This window comes from Protopterus annectens, chromosome 1.part2 (assembly GCF_019279795.1).
Source record: "Protopterus annectens isolate FY-2018-M chromosome 1.part2, PAN1.0, whole genome shotgun sequence".
NCBI lineage: Eukaryota > Metazoa > Chordata > Ceratodontiformes > Protopteridae > Protopterus > Protopterus annectens.
Window position 1 is genome coordinate 83,496,625 of NC_056727.1, and position 14,350 is coordinate 83,510,974.

Consider the following 14,350-nt stretch of genomic DNA (forward strand, 5'->3'; position numbering starts at 1 on the left):
CTCTTATTCCTGTGGACACCAAAGACTATAGTCCTCATTATACTTGCTGCAGGGACCTTCTAGAGACAGTCTGCAAACACCATGAGGATCTCACAGGCTTCGGCTTCAAGGATACTGAAGGAGTTCCTAGATGTACTCTTGGCACATGTGGATCAGGACATATTTTTCCCAGTGTCATCAAGCTTGGACTATGCATGGCATATTTCCCTGAGGTACTTGGTAAAATAAATTGGACTTATGTCACAATTAGGGTCTTTCCTGGTCCAAAGGCTGAGTGGTAGCACAATAGGAAAGGCTTTCATTCCGTCATTTGCCAGGTAGTGTGTGATGCATGGGGATATAGCACCAAACTGTCTGACCAGCATCCTGGAAATGCACATGCTTCCCATATCTTACACACTAGCTCACTCTACTGCCTCTTCCTGCATGATAGGATGTCCAGTGGTCATCTTATTGGAAAGCTGAAAAAGTTTTTCTTTTCTTTTCTTTTTTTTATGTAGTTATTCATGTTAAAGTGTTAAAGGTAATAGGTTCATAGGTGTGTACTAGGCTAATGGCTCTGGAGCCTTTACAAGCCTAGCCCATAGGATTACCCTGGCATCATGCCAACCAACCTTATTTCCAAGTGCATCTGTTGAGTAGAGCCACTGGAGTGACCCCTGGGGTGAATTTTCTATTTCCCATCCACTTATCAAGATTTCTCTTTAAGAGGCTAGTCTATAGCATGGACAGTCTCTGGGTTATGCAACTGTCCCTCCAGGATGTTCTGTTGATTGTGGTAATGAGGTTGAGGTCTCTGGAGCATGTGGTGTGAAGGAATTGGGATTTCTTTAGATGTAGCATTTCTAAAAGAGCTGGGTCAGACATGGCTTTGTAAGTCAAGCAGAGATCGCCTCTAAGTAGGCGATGGGAGACAGAAAATAGTTGGAGTTTTTGAGTCTGTCCATATAAGACAAGTGTTTAAGGCCTAGGATCCTCTTTGTGAGGTACTTTTGTGGCCTCTCCACTTGTTGCAGGTGTCTAGTGAGGTACATGCCAAATGGGGCAATGTACTCGATGATTGACCTATGAAGGAACAGTAGAGGGAGACAATGACCTCTTTCTTCTTGGATGCAAAACCCTTAGTAATGAGATGTGCCACATAGAAGGACTTTCTGATCACAGTGGCAATGTGGTGGTCAAAAGAGAGGTTGCTGTCAACCTGTGTTCCCAGATCTCTTATAACGTCTTCTGTGTTCAGAGGACTACCATCGATGTGGTAATTCATGGGAACTGGGTTTTCCCAAAGGAGATGACAACACATTTTTTGTCATTGAGCTTAAGGCCATGTCTGTGACACCAGTCGGTGGTCTCAGTAAGGCCTTTCTGTAGAATGTCAACATCACTTGGGGAGTTAATAATGGCTGCCAACTTGCAATCATCTGTGAACATTGTCAGCCAGAGTCCCTGCTTGTTGGCCTGGACTTCAGAGAAGTAGATATCAAACAGGAGAGGACCCAGGACCAATCCCTGTGGGACTCCACTTGTGACTGGCCGGCATCTGACTAGGAGTCAGCTACTTTCACACTGTGGGTTCTATCTGTGAGCCAGTTTACAACCCACCTAGTGATATAGGGGTTGATGCCTAGCTTAGTGAGTTTTTCTATGATTCCTGAGTGTGGAATGGTATCAAAGACCTTGGCCAGATCAAGGTAGGCTGTATGAACCACCTTGCCTTCATCCACAGCTCTGATGACTGACTCAAAGAAGTCGACCAAGTTGAGCAGGCATGATTTACACTTCACAAAACCAAAATGTGTGGGATCCAGAGTCTGGGGATTCCCTGTATCCTTGTTTATTCGGTCCATGATGATGCATTCCATAGCTTTGCATATCAGACTTGTCAGGCTAATGGGGTGATAGTTCCCAGGATCTGTAATCGCTCCTCCTTTGTGGAGAGAGATGACTATAGCAGTGCACCATTTGGTAGGGACAAAGCCTGAGGTGAGGCTGTGATTGAACAGGGCACACAGATGAGATGTCAATTCACTCTGTGGTTCACGTAGAACACAACCAGAGATATTGTCAGGTCCCATAGAAGCTGTATTCTTGGCCTTGGACAGTGCTGTTTTAACCTGTTCAGCAGTAATACTGGGTGCCTGGCAATCTACTGGTATTGTGATTGGTCCTTTGTGGGGAGGATGGTAAAGTTGGCACTGAATCTGTCAGCCAGTATATTGGCAATATCTGTTGGCTTGGTGCAGTAGCTTAGAGCAAATTTGGGTATTGCTGTGGAGATTCTTTACATAACTATAAAAGGCCTTGTGGTTGTCTTTACTATCTGCTGCAATTCTGTTTTAATAACTACCTTTAGAGTATTTGATGAGGGATCTCAACTTTTTGTTGAAGCTGATAAAGGAGTTTTTCCAGTCCTGGGATGTCACCTTATTCTGCAGCAGTTTCCTCCTTCTGTTGTAGAGTTTGTTTATGAGAGGGGACCACCAGAGTAGCTTCCTTTTTTTGGAGGAGAGCATCATGGTTCTATTGGGTATAGTGAGATCCATGCATTGGGGTACGTGTTCGTATGGTGCATTGTTGTATGATTCAGTGATCATGCAACTATTCTCCATTTTCATGGGTGCCGTGAAGTTAGTTACCTCTGCTTTTAATAGCCCAAAATTAGCTTTGGAGAAGTTTTTCATGGTGGTTACCTTTGTGGGAGGGGGGGGGGTAGATTTCCAAGGTAATTATTTTGTGGTTGAATCTAACCAGGGAGGAGTTAACTATTGGTGTAGAACAATGGTCACCCATATTAGTAATGACCAGGTCAAGGATGTTGCTACCTCTGGTGGTGGTAAGAGCGAACTGGTCCAGGGCACTGGAATTAATAATTTCCAGGAAACGTTGGGCAAGTGCTCTAGTACATGAGTAGTTTTCCCAGTTAATGGAGGGGTAGCTGAAGTCGCCCAGTATGAGAGTGTTAGGTTGGAGCCTAATATTCTCCAAGGTGCTTAGGAACGTGGAGTGTGAGTCTTGGGACATGGTTGGGGGACCTATAACAGGGTACGACCTGAATTGTTGTCTTACCCAGTGTTTGCTGTACCTGAAGTATCACTGATGTGTTATGTTGGGCTACCAGTCTGGACATGTGTGCATCCTTTATGAATATGGAAACACCACCACCTTTGGAGTTTCAGTCCATGTTCTGGGGCCGACAGGTGTGAAAAGAGTTATATACTGGTAGTGCAGGAGTGCTTTCTGCTGCCTTGAACCAGATCTCTGTTGCAGCATAAATGTCGATGTTCTCCATTTTAAGGAGTGCTTCAAGTGAGTGCATTCTGAGACTTAGACGTCTAGCGTTGAGCAGCATGACCATCAGATTGCATTTGTTTGTAGCTGTTACGGTGGTAATTTGGTTTTTGGAACACCACCTATAAAAGGCACTACAGGGGTGGCAAGAGCCTTGGCCATTATCCGGAAGCTCAAGGGTGACAGATGCAGGCCATCTCTGGTAAAGCATCAAGGTCTGTCAGTCATGTCATCCCAGGCAGACAGATACTGGATCACCTTAGAATGACACCAGAAACTTAACCAATTGTTGAAATAGGTTCATAGGTTCATAGGTCGGTACTAGGCTATCTGCCCAAAGGCATTCATAAGCCTAGCCAGAATGTGTTGGCTTTCGCCACCCCTTAGATTAGTTCCCTGTGCCTCTGTCCAGCAGAGCCACTGAAGTGATCCCTGAGGTAAACTTTCTGTTTCCCATCCACTCGTCAAGGTTTCTTTTTAAGAGTGTTAGCAAGAAGCTCTGCCTAATGTAGATTGGGATCTTGTTCCAAAGCATGGGGAGTCTCTGGGACAGGAATTTATCCCTCCAGCACGTCCTATTTATTGTTGTGGTGAGGTTTAGATCCCTAGAGCATGTGGATCGAGGGGATAAGGTTTTCTTTAGGTGGAGCATGTCCATCAATTCTGGGTTGGACATGGCCTTGTATGTCAGGCAAAGATCACCTCTGAGTAGGCGGTATGCAACCAAGTACAACTGGAGTTTCTTTAGTTGAGCTGCATAGGGCATCTGTTTGAGGCCAGTGATCCTCTTGGTGAGGTACTTCTGTGGTCTTTCCAGCTGTTGCAGGTGTCTTGTAAGGTACATCCCAAATGGGGCGTTGTACTCTATGATGGGTCTGATGAGTGATGAGTAGAGGGGCACAATGACCTCTTTTGATCTGGATGTGAATCCTTTTGTGATGAGGTGGGCCACGTAGAAGGATTTTCTAACCACTTTGGCAATGTGATTATCAAAGGTGAGATTACTATCTACTTGGGTCCCCAGATCCCTTATTATGTCTTCCATATTTAGGGGGCTACCACCTATGTGGTAGTTTGTGGGTACTTTGTTTTTTCCAAAGTGGATGACTATGCACTTTTTGGCATTTAGCTTGAGGCCATGATTTTGATACCAGGTATCCGTCTCATTGAGACCCTTTTGGAGGATGTCTGTGTCAGCTGGGGAGTCAATTATAGCCCCTAGTTTGCAGTTGTCTGCAAACTTGGTAAGCCATAGTCCTCCTGTGCTTGCCTGTACCTCTGAGAAGTATATGCCAAACAGGAGGGGTCCTAGGACTGTGCCCTGGGGAATGCCACTTGTAACCGGTTTAGAGTCGGACCTAGCTCCCGCAACTCTCACCATGTGGGTTCTGTCCATGAGCCAGTTGGCAACCCATCTTGTGATGTAGGGGTTTATGTTCAGGCTGGCGAGCTTGTCTTTAATACCAGAATGGGGAATGGTGTTGAAGGCCTTAGCGAGGTCTTGGTAGGCTGTGTGTACCACCTTTCCCTCATTTATAGCCTTGCTCAAAGAAGTCCACCAGGTTTAGGAGGCATGATCTGCCCTTAACAAAGCCAAACTGGGTAGGGTCCAGTGTTTGGAGTTTCCCAATGTCTCTGTTAATGAGTTCCATGATGATGCGCTCCATAGCCTTGGACACCAAGCTAGTCAGGCTTATAGGGTGATAGTTCCCAGGGTCTGTTTTGGCTCCACCTTTGTGGAGTGGAATAACCATTGCTGTGCACCACTCTATGGGTATGTAGCCTGTAGAGAAGCTGAATTTGAACAGTGTGTTTAGGTGAGGGGTTAGTTCGTCTTTGAGCTCAGGTAGGATGCAGCCTGGGACACCGTCCGGTCCCATTGATGCTGTGTTTTTGGCTTTGGAGAGGGCTGTTTTAACATATCTGTGATTTCATGGACTCTACATTCTTCTGGTATGGTTATGGGCCCTTTTGGGGGTGAGAGGGGGATGAAGTTTGCGCTGAACCTGTCTGCCAGGATGTTGGCGATATTGGTCGGGTCAGTGTATTTTGTGCCATTCAGCACTAACTCCGAGCAGATGTGAGCATTGCCACTTAGATTCCTGCCATAGCTAAAGAATGCCTTGTGGTTATCTTTGGAGTCCTTGACAATTTTTCTTTCAAAGCTCGCCTTGGATGATTTTATGAGGGGATCATAGTTTCTTGCTGATACTGATCAGGATGTCTTCCCTTCTTGGGATTTTACTCTTTTCTGTACTAGTTTCCTCCTTCTATTGTATAGCTTGTTTATGGCAGGAGTCCAGCAGACTGGTTTCCTTTTCTTGGAGGAGTGAGTCTTGGTTTTGCTTGGAATGGCACGATCCATGCATTCTTGTAGCTGCCTATAAAATGCATTAGTAAAGGATTTTGCAGCTTGGACAGTGTTATCCTTCAGCATGGGGGCTTTGAAACTTTCCACCTCAGTCTTACATAACATGTAGTTTGCTTTTGAAAAATATTTCACGGTGGTTTTCTTGTCCAGGGGTGGGGGCGGAATATGGATATCCAAAGTGATTTGTTTATGGTCAGATCTAACCAGCGAGGGGTTGACCTCTGGTGTGGAACACCGGTTGCCCATGTTGGTGATGACCAGGTCCAATATGTTGTCCCCTCTGGTGGGCATGTTGACCAGTTGAACCAGGGCATTTGAGGTTATAAATTCTAGGAAAAGTTGGGCAAGGGAGTTAGTACTTGAGTAGTTCTCCCAGTTAATGTTTGGGTAATTGAAATCACCCAATATTAGGGTGTTTTGTAGGACCTTTATGTTTCCCATTGTTTCCAAATCAATCATTTTCTGCTTGTATTGTGGTATCATTCTGGGTGATGCTAGGATGCTGTTCAGGGCTAGGATCATACCCGCCTGGGCTACATAATCTGAAAGTTCCTCCATGTCTCTTTTCCTGTAGTCCAGGGAGGTACATCTCAGGTCATTCACAACCACATGCACAATGACAGTGTCATATGACAGTGTCATATTTGTACCAGTTGTTGAGGGACTTGAATGTGTGAGTTTTGTGACAGATCCTGCCACCTGACAGGCAGCTGACTGTTAGTTTCTCCTTATTCAACCTTTTGAGTGGGACATCAGTGTGCCTCACCATTGAGTCACCTATGATTAGTGTGTTGAGCATGCTGTTTTGCCTTAGGGTCTTTGGTTGAGTGACACACTCTGCTAGCTGTTTAGTAATCTATATTTTCTTATTTTGTCTTACCTTCCCTCTCTCTTCCTCATTCTCTTTCTTTTTTTTTTTTTTTTTTTTTTGGAAGGGGATGTTGGATATCCACCAGTGAGAAACCCACCTGGAGCTCCCGAGAAATACAATTCATCCCTGCCTGTCCCAAAGCAGTATTGTGAATGAGAGGGTGTTTGACCTTTAGAAGAGCAGTTTCAGATGCCTGGACAAGTCTGGGTGTGCTCTTCATTATGACCCAGTGAATGTGTGTAGGATGTTTACTTCCTGTTGCATTCAGCATAATATGATTATGCACTGGTCTTGTGGTGAAGACCTATGCTGTCACTGCAATTATCAGTTCTTGTCCCACTATGACTAATGATTTCTTTCTTACTGTCATTAAAAATATTTATGAACTAAGAATATTGCTTCATTTTTGCACTGATGGCATTGTACTAGCAGCAGTTGAGTGCATACGGCAGGAGGACTATCTCAGTGTGTCACTTCTGTATGATGTAGTGGACCGGGAAATGTTGGCTCATTGCTATTGTGATTTCTTATGTAACTATAAGCATATAGAATCGTAATGCATGTATATTTGATTTTTGGCCCAATATTACATTATGCACTTTTCACATGTACATAAACTTCCCTCCTTCCCACAATATAATTGCATTTAAATGCAAATTTACAAGATTGTAACATCAGAATATAGTAAAAGTAATAGCTGGAAAGGGTATAATTTGCTGTATATGACCACCCCCAAACCCAAATTAAACTTTATTTTCATTATACAGACATATTTACCAAATAATGTAAGCCACAGTAGCACCAGATCAAATGAGTCATACACACCTCCTATTGATGGACCTGGTGATGAAGCAACTAATATAGACAATAAGCTACCATGAGAATTGTGAGGTGAGTTATTGCGATGGTATGATCTGCAGGAGGAGGGTGATCCTCCTGTCAGTGAACTGACAGCGCTTCGTGACCGTGACCTTGACCTGGAACACAAGGTTCTCCTAGGTGTATATGACTGTTGACATGGCCTGTGAGAAATATGTTGTAATTGCTTTACATATAAAAGGATATGCTAAAAAAACAAGTGTGTGTGTGTGTGTGTGTGTGTGTGTGTGTGTGTGTGTGTGTGTGTGTGTGTGTGTGTGTGTGTGTGTGTGTGTGTATATCTCGGTAACATAAGCATATATAGTCTCTGTACACACTTGCCAACTTGTAAAGATTAAATGCTGAAAAAGTGGTAAAATACTAGTAGACTAATAATAATTTCAGAAATGCTTCAAAGCTAGTTACTACATGTGCAGTCCAGGAGACCATTGAGGAGCCTAGCATAATTCCCAGTTGCTAGCACACTCTCTGGTTAAGTGACTTACCGAGCATCATACAGTAGGTGACTCAAAGTTTGTGACGTGAAATCCCAGATTACAGGACCCAGTTTGTTACTGGCTTGCTGTCTTAATCCACTGAGATAACTGCCAGACAAGATAAACCATCCATGCATCAGTTATGTGGCTAGAACCCACAATCTTCTCATCTTCCCTAGTTGCTGGACCCTTGTCCTTCTCCCCTTCCTGATTAGTAATACTCTAATTGCTACAGTTCTGCATTTTACTACCTTTTGAAATGTAAACATGATTTCAAGGATTAATTCTCAGTGATATGCAAGTATGTTGCATGCTGTATGACTACATCCACTCATGCATGAATCGAGCTTTACCAGAAAGGCTCATCCAGACTCTGCAAAACTTTGCTGTGAAGGAAAGGTTAGTTTGCTTTTATTTTTTGTATTACTGTATTGTCTTTCTATATTTTGAATATTGTAGTTTGTTTTCTTTACCTTGTGTTTTGCTTGCATTCTGTTTTAACAGCATATTAAAACTTCAAAAGAGACCACAGCTATCTTTGTTCTGAGTCAGGCAGAAATAAGAACTGATTAATTAAGGACTCATTCATAAGACAGAAGAGGTCACTTAAGGTTAATCACTTGTTAACAGAGGGGGTGGAGCTAGGAACTAAAATTTCTATTTAAGGAGTAAACTAAAACATTTCAGAGCTTTACCAGAAAGGCTCATCCAGACTCTGCTACACTTTGCTGTGAAGGAAAGGTTAGTTTGCTTTTATCTTTTGTATTACTGTATTGCCTTTCTATATTTTGAATACTGTAGTTTGTTTTCTTTACCTTGTGTTTTCCTTGCATTCTCTTTTAACAGCATATTAAAAATTCAAAAGAGACCACAGATCTCTCTGTTCTGAGTCAGGCAGAAATAAGAACTGATTAATTAAGGACTCATTCATAAGACAGAAGAGGTCACTTAAGGTTAATCACTTGTTAACAGAGGGGGTGGAGCAAGGAACTAAAATTTCTATTTAAGGAGTAAACTAATAATTTCAGAGCTTTACCAGAAAGGCTCATCCAGACTCTGCTACACTTTGCTGTGAAGGAAAGGTTAGTTTGCTTTTATTTTTTGTATTACTGTATTGCCTTTCTATATTTTGAATACTGTAGTTTGTTTTCTTTACCTTGTGTTTTCCTTGCATTCTGTTTTAACAGCATATTAAAACTTCAAAAGAGACCACAGATCTCTCTGTTCTGAGTCAGGCAGAAATAAGAACTGATGAAGTAAGGACTCATTCATAAGACAGAAGAGGTCACTTAAGGTTAATCACTTGTTAACAGAGGGGGTGGAGCTAGGAACTAAAATTCCTTTTTAAGGCGTAAACTAAAACATTTCAGAGCTTTAACAGAAAGGCTCATCCAGACTCTGCTACACTTTGCTGTGAAGGAAATGTTAGTTTGCTTTTATTTTTTGTATTACTGTATTGCCTTTCTATATTTTGAATACTGTAGTTTGTATTCTTTACCTTGCATTTTGCTTGCATTCTGTTTTAACAAGAAAGTCAGTTTCATCATCATTAAATTTAGATGCAGGTAGTTTATCTACTCGCCTGCTAGAGAAATATGTCAGTTTGTCAATTACACCCAGGGGTCTTCGGGTAGATAAACTACCTGCATCTAAATTTAATGATGTGAAACTGACTTTCTTGAGGAATGAAGGCTGCCTCGTTATTATGTTCCTTGAGTTGGCTTAAGATACTTATTAAGCGCAACCGAAAGAATCTGGGAATAGTCCAACTTAAAATTGCAGAGGTGGAGGAGAGTTTGGCTACTGAAATCTCTGTTGAAGTTTTCCGTGTTACAATGACAGCCATTAATGCAGAGATTGCTAAGTTTGAAAATGAAATTATTTCTAGGAAGAAGTATAAGCTTAACAGGGACATTAATGACTTTAGTAAAAATACTGTCTATTTATGGCAACGGAAACGTAAAAATGGTACGGCCGGAACCGGAAGAACTGAAGGAGTTCCTAGATTCAACAGAGATTCCTCTGTTTCATCTTCATATACGGGCGTTAGCAGGAAGAGTGTTTCGTTTGAAAGAGTGGATAATGCTGAAGATATTAGCGGCCAGTCGGAGACAGAAGAACAAGTGAGTTGGAATTTTCGCCAGGGGAGCAAGCGAAAATCCAGAAGCAAGGGTCGGAATAGGCGACGTTGAACATGAGCAGATTCCTGCCGTTTCTAGAGTGACTTTGAGGTTGGGACAGTTTGCTTTTTCAAATGTTTCTAATACTAATGTACAGAGGCATATTGTGAATTTAAGTGACTTTGTTGTCACTTCTGATATGGAGCAGGTACTATTTAAAGGCAGTAAGTTTGTGCCTACTAAGATACCTGCACTTTCAGATTTATTAATTGACATTAAGCGTTTCTGTAGAAAGTTGTATTTGAAAACTTTTTTTGAAAGTATGAAACGACAAACTGACAACACTTTAAATCCTTTGAGTGACCTAGAAATTAATATTGCAAATGAAACTTGTAATTTTTCAGATGTTTTGTCAAGTTATTTTGATTCTCTGTTGAATCTTTCTACATATGACTATGAAACTTCTTTGATAGACGTGGGGACCTTGGAAATTTCTGAATGTGACTTGTGTAATGTTGAGACTGGGCGTTTTGTGACAGGTTATGGTAAACTTCAGGTTCCTAGCTTGCCAGGTCAGAGTTCCTTCATGCCACCTAAAAATCCTGCTATTTTAAGAGCCTTTGAGAATGTGTTACTTAGTAAAGCTGAAGCTGAGTATGGGAATTTTATGAGAAAATATTTTTCTTATAATCTCACCAAAAATGAGTGGAAAGCTTTAAAAGATATGCAAGCTGTTTGTGACACATATGCTTTTTGTCAAGCAGATAAGGGAGGGAATTGGGTGATTATGGACAGAGCACATTATTTGAAAATGTTGTTTGATTTGTTATCAAATGAAATGGTTTATACTGAATTGCCTAATAATCCTGTCATAGAATTTAATAGAGCCCTATTAGAATTATTGGAGAGAGGCGAGAGACTGGGTTTCCTTACTAGTAAAGATGTCTCTAAACTTTACATTTCTAATCCTAAGGATCCCAGTTTTTACGCCCTACCAAAGATACCCAAAAATCTTACAGATCCTCCAGGTCGTCCCATAGTTTCTTGCTGCGGTTGCTTTCTTGAACACATTGGTATACTATTGGATAGCATTCTTAAGACAGAATTGGTTCATGTTTCTTCACATATTAGGAATACAAATGACCTCTGTTCTAAGGTTAAGAATATGCAATGGGACAGTAAATTTTATTGGGCCACGGTGGATGTAAAGGCACTTTATACCAGCATTAAGACAAGATGGGGGTTGGAGGCCATATGTAGCATTTTGGGGGAGGGCCCACGTACATCGTTTATTATTTCTTTGTTAGAGTTTGCTCTAACACATAATTATTTCTGCTGTGAAGATAAGATATTTTTGCAAAAAGAAGGCACCGCTATGGGTGCAAATTTTGCTCCTAGCTATGCTATATTGTTCATGTCCTTTTTTGAGACTACCATTCTATATAGGTTGGAATTCTTTCGGAATAATGTGATACTCTATTACAGATATATCGATGACTTGATTTTTGTATGCACTGGCAGTACCGTTGAATTTGAAGGTTTTATTGCCAGTTTACATGGGAACAAATTTGGTCTAGAATTCACTTATAGTTTGAATAAAAGTACCATCCAGTTCCTAGATATCATGTTATATGTGGATTCTGATAATAGAGTACAATATAGACCATACAGGAAGGCCACGGCAACTAACAACTTCTTGCATGCAACCAGTGAGCATCCGAGGCATTTGATTGAAGCACTAACTTATGGTGAGTTTAAAAGGACTCTGGAGCATACCTCTGATACCAAGCTGTTACAGTTTGAATTTGAGAAAGTTAGGAATAGGCTTTTGGAAAGAGGGTACTCTGAGCTTTCCATAAAGAACAGTAGTGATAGATTGTTAAATTTTGACTCTTTTAGTAGGAAGATAGTTAAATTTTTTGATTCTAGAGAGAACTCCTCAGGTTTGAATAATAAAGAGAATAGAATTTTTTTAGTGAATAAATATTCTTCCTTTTCTTCTACTCTTAAGGAAATAGTAGAATTTCTTTGGCCTATTGTATGTCATAATGACGAAATTGGTCATTTATTTCCAAATAGAGTATGTTTTCATATGGAAGATATGCAAATTTAAAAGAAAAGTTAAAATTCAAATCTAATATGAGATTAAATATGTCAAACGTACTTTCATCTACTAAAGGCATGTTCAAATGTGGGAAATGTAGAGTTTGCTCTAAGGTTATGAATTTGACAGGAAGTTGTATTAATGGCATAAAATATCAAGCTCAGGATATGTTAAACTGCAGATCTTGTGGGGTGGTTTATATAGTGGGCTGTGGATGTACTCCACCTAAATACTACATAGGACAAACTAAACGCCAGTTAAAGTTGAGAATTATGGAACACATGGGTGATGTTAGAAATGGTAGAATTGAAAATCCTGTTTCTGAACATTTTAATGCATCACATAATGGAAGTTTGGCATCTTTCTTTTTCTGTGCTTTGGCTAGACCAGACAGTTATAATGCTGGGAATTTTCTATGTAAGTTGCTAAAATTGAAAGTATGTTTATTCTTAATTTTGGCACTTTGAAACCAAAGGGCTTAAATTTAGAAAATAATTTGACTATTATGCAGTATTAGACAATCTAGTAATGTACTGTATATCTTATTGCTTTTTGTAATGTTAAGCAACAATAGAATATATTTTAAAATACTGTTTGTTATTGTGTCTTATAAACATTCTGCTTGGTCCCTTTAATTCTGTCTAACTCTGATATACTGTATGTTTATTCAATTAATTCATTAAGTGGATTTAATTAAATTTGTATAAAATGGTGCATGTGGTTTGGAAAGGGTTATTCCTTTGAAGGCTGTGGAAGCCGAGGTACCAGAATAAACCCGTTTTTTGCATCTTGGTCTTGCTCTCCTGTTGGTTTTTTGTGTTTTTTTGTGAATTTTTGGAACTATTGAGTTGTGCTATGATTAATTAAGGACTCATTCATAATACAGACGAGGTCACTTAAGGTTAATCACTTGTTAACAGAGGGGGTGGAGCTAGGAACTAAAATTTCTATTTAAGGAGTAAACTAAAACATTTCAGAGCTTTACCAGAAAGGCTCATCCAGACTCTGCTACACTTTGCTGTGAAGGAAAGGTTAGTTTGCTTTTATTTTTTGTATTACTGCATTGCCTTTCTATATTTTGAATACTGTAGTTTGTTTTCTTTACCTTGTGTTTTGCTTGCATTCTGTTTCAGCAGCATATTAAAACTTCAAAAGAGACCACAGCTCTCTCTGTTCTGAGTCAGGCAGAAATAAAAACTGATTAATTAAGGACTCATTCATAAGACAGAAGAGGCACTTAAGGTTAATCACTTGTTAACAGAGGGGGTGGAGCTAGGAACTAAAATTTCTATTTAAGGAGTAAACTAATAATTTCAGAGCTTTACCAAAAAGGCTCATCCAGACTCTGCTACACTTTGCTGTGAAGGAAAGGTTAGTTTGCTTTTATTTTTTGTATTACTGTATTGCCTTTCTATATTTTGAATACTGTAGTTTGTTTTCTTTACCTTGTGTTTTGCTTGCATTCTGTTTTAACAGCATATTAAAACTGCAAAAGAGACCACAGCTCTCTCTGTTCTGAGTCAGGCAGAACTAAGAACTGATTAATTAAGGACTCATTCATAAGACAGAAGAGGTCACTTAAGGTTAATCACTTGTTAACAGAGGGGTTGGAGCTAGGAACTAAAATTCCTTTTTAAGGAGTAAACTAAAACATTTCAGAGCTTTAACAGAAAGGCTCATCCAGACTCTGCTACACTTTGCTGTGAAGGAAATGTTAGTTTGCTTTTATTTTTTTGTATTACTGTATTGCCTTTCTTTAATTTTGAATACTGTAGTTTGTTTTCTTTACCTTGCGTTTTGCTTGCATTCTGTTTTAACAGCATATTAAAACTTCAAAAGATGCCACAGCTCTCTCTGTTCTGAGTCAGGCAGAAATAAGAACTGATTAATTAAGGACTCATTCATAAGACAAAAGAAGTCACTTAAGGTTAATCACTTGTTAACAGAGGGGGTGTAGTTAGGAACTAAAATTTCTATTTAAGGAGTAAACTAAAACATTTCAGAGCTTTACCAGAAAGGCTCATCCAGACTCTGCTACACTTTGCTGTGAAGGAAAGGTTAGTTTGCTTTTAGTTTTTGTATTACTGTATTGTCTTTCTATATTGTGAATACTGTTGTTTGTTTTCTTTACCTTGTGTTTTGCTTGCATTCTGTTTTAACAGCATATTAAAACTTCAAAAGAGACCACAGCTCTCTCTGTTCTGAGTCAGGCAGAAATAAGAACTGATTAATTAAGGACTC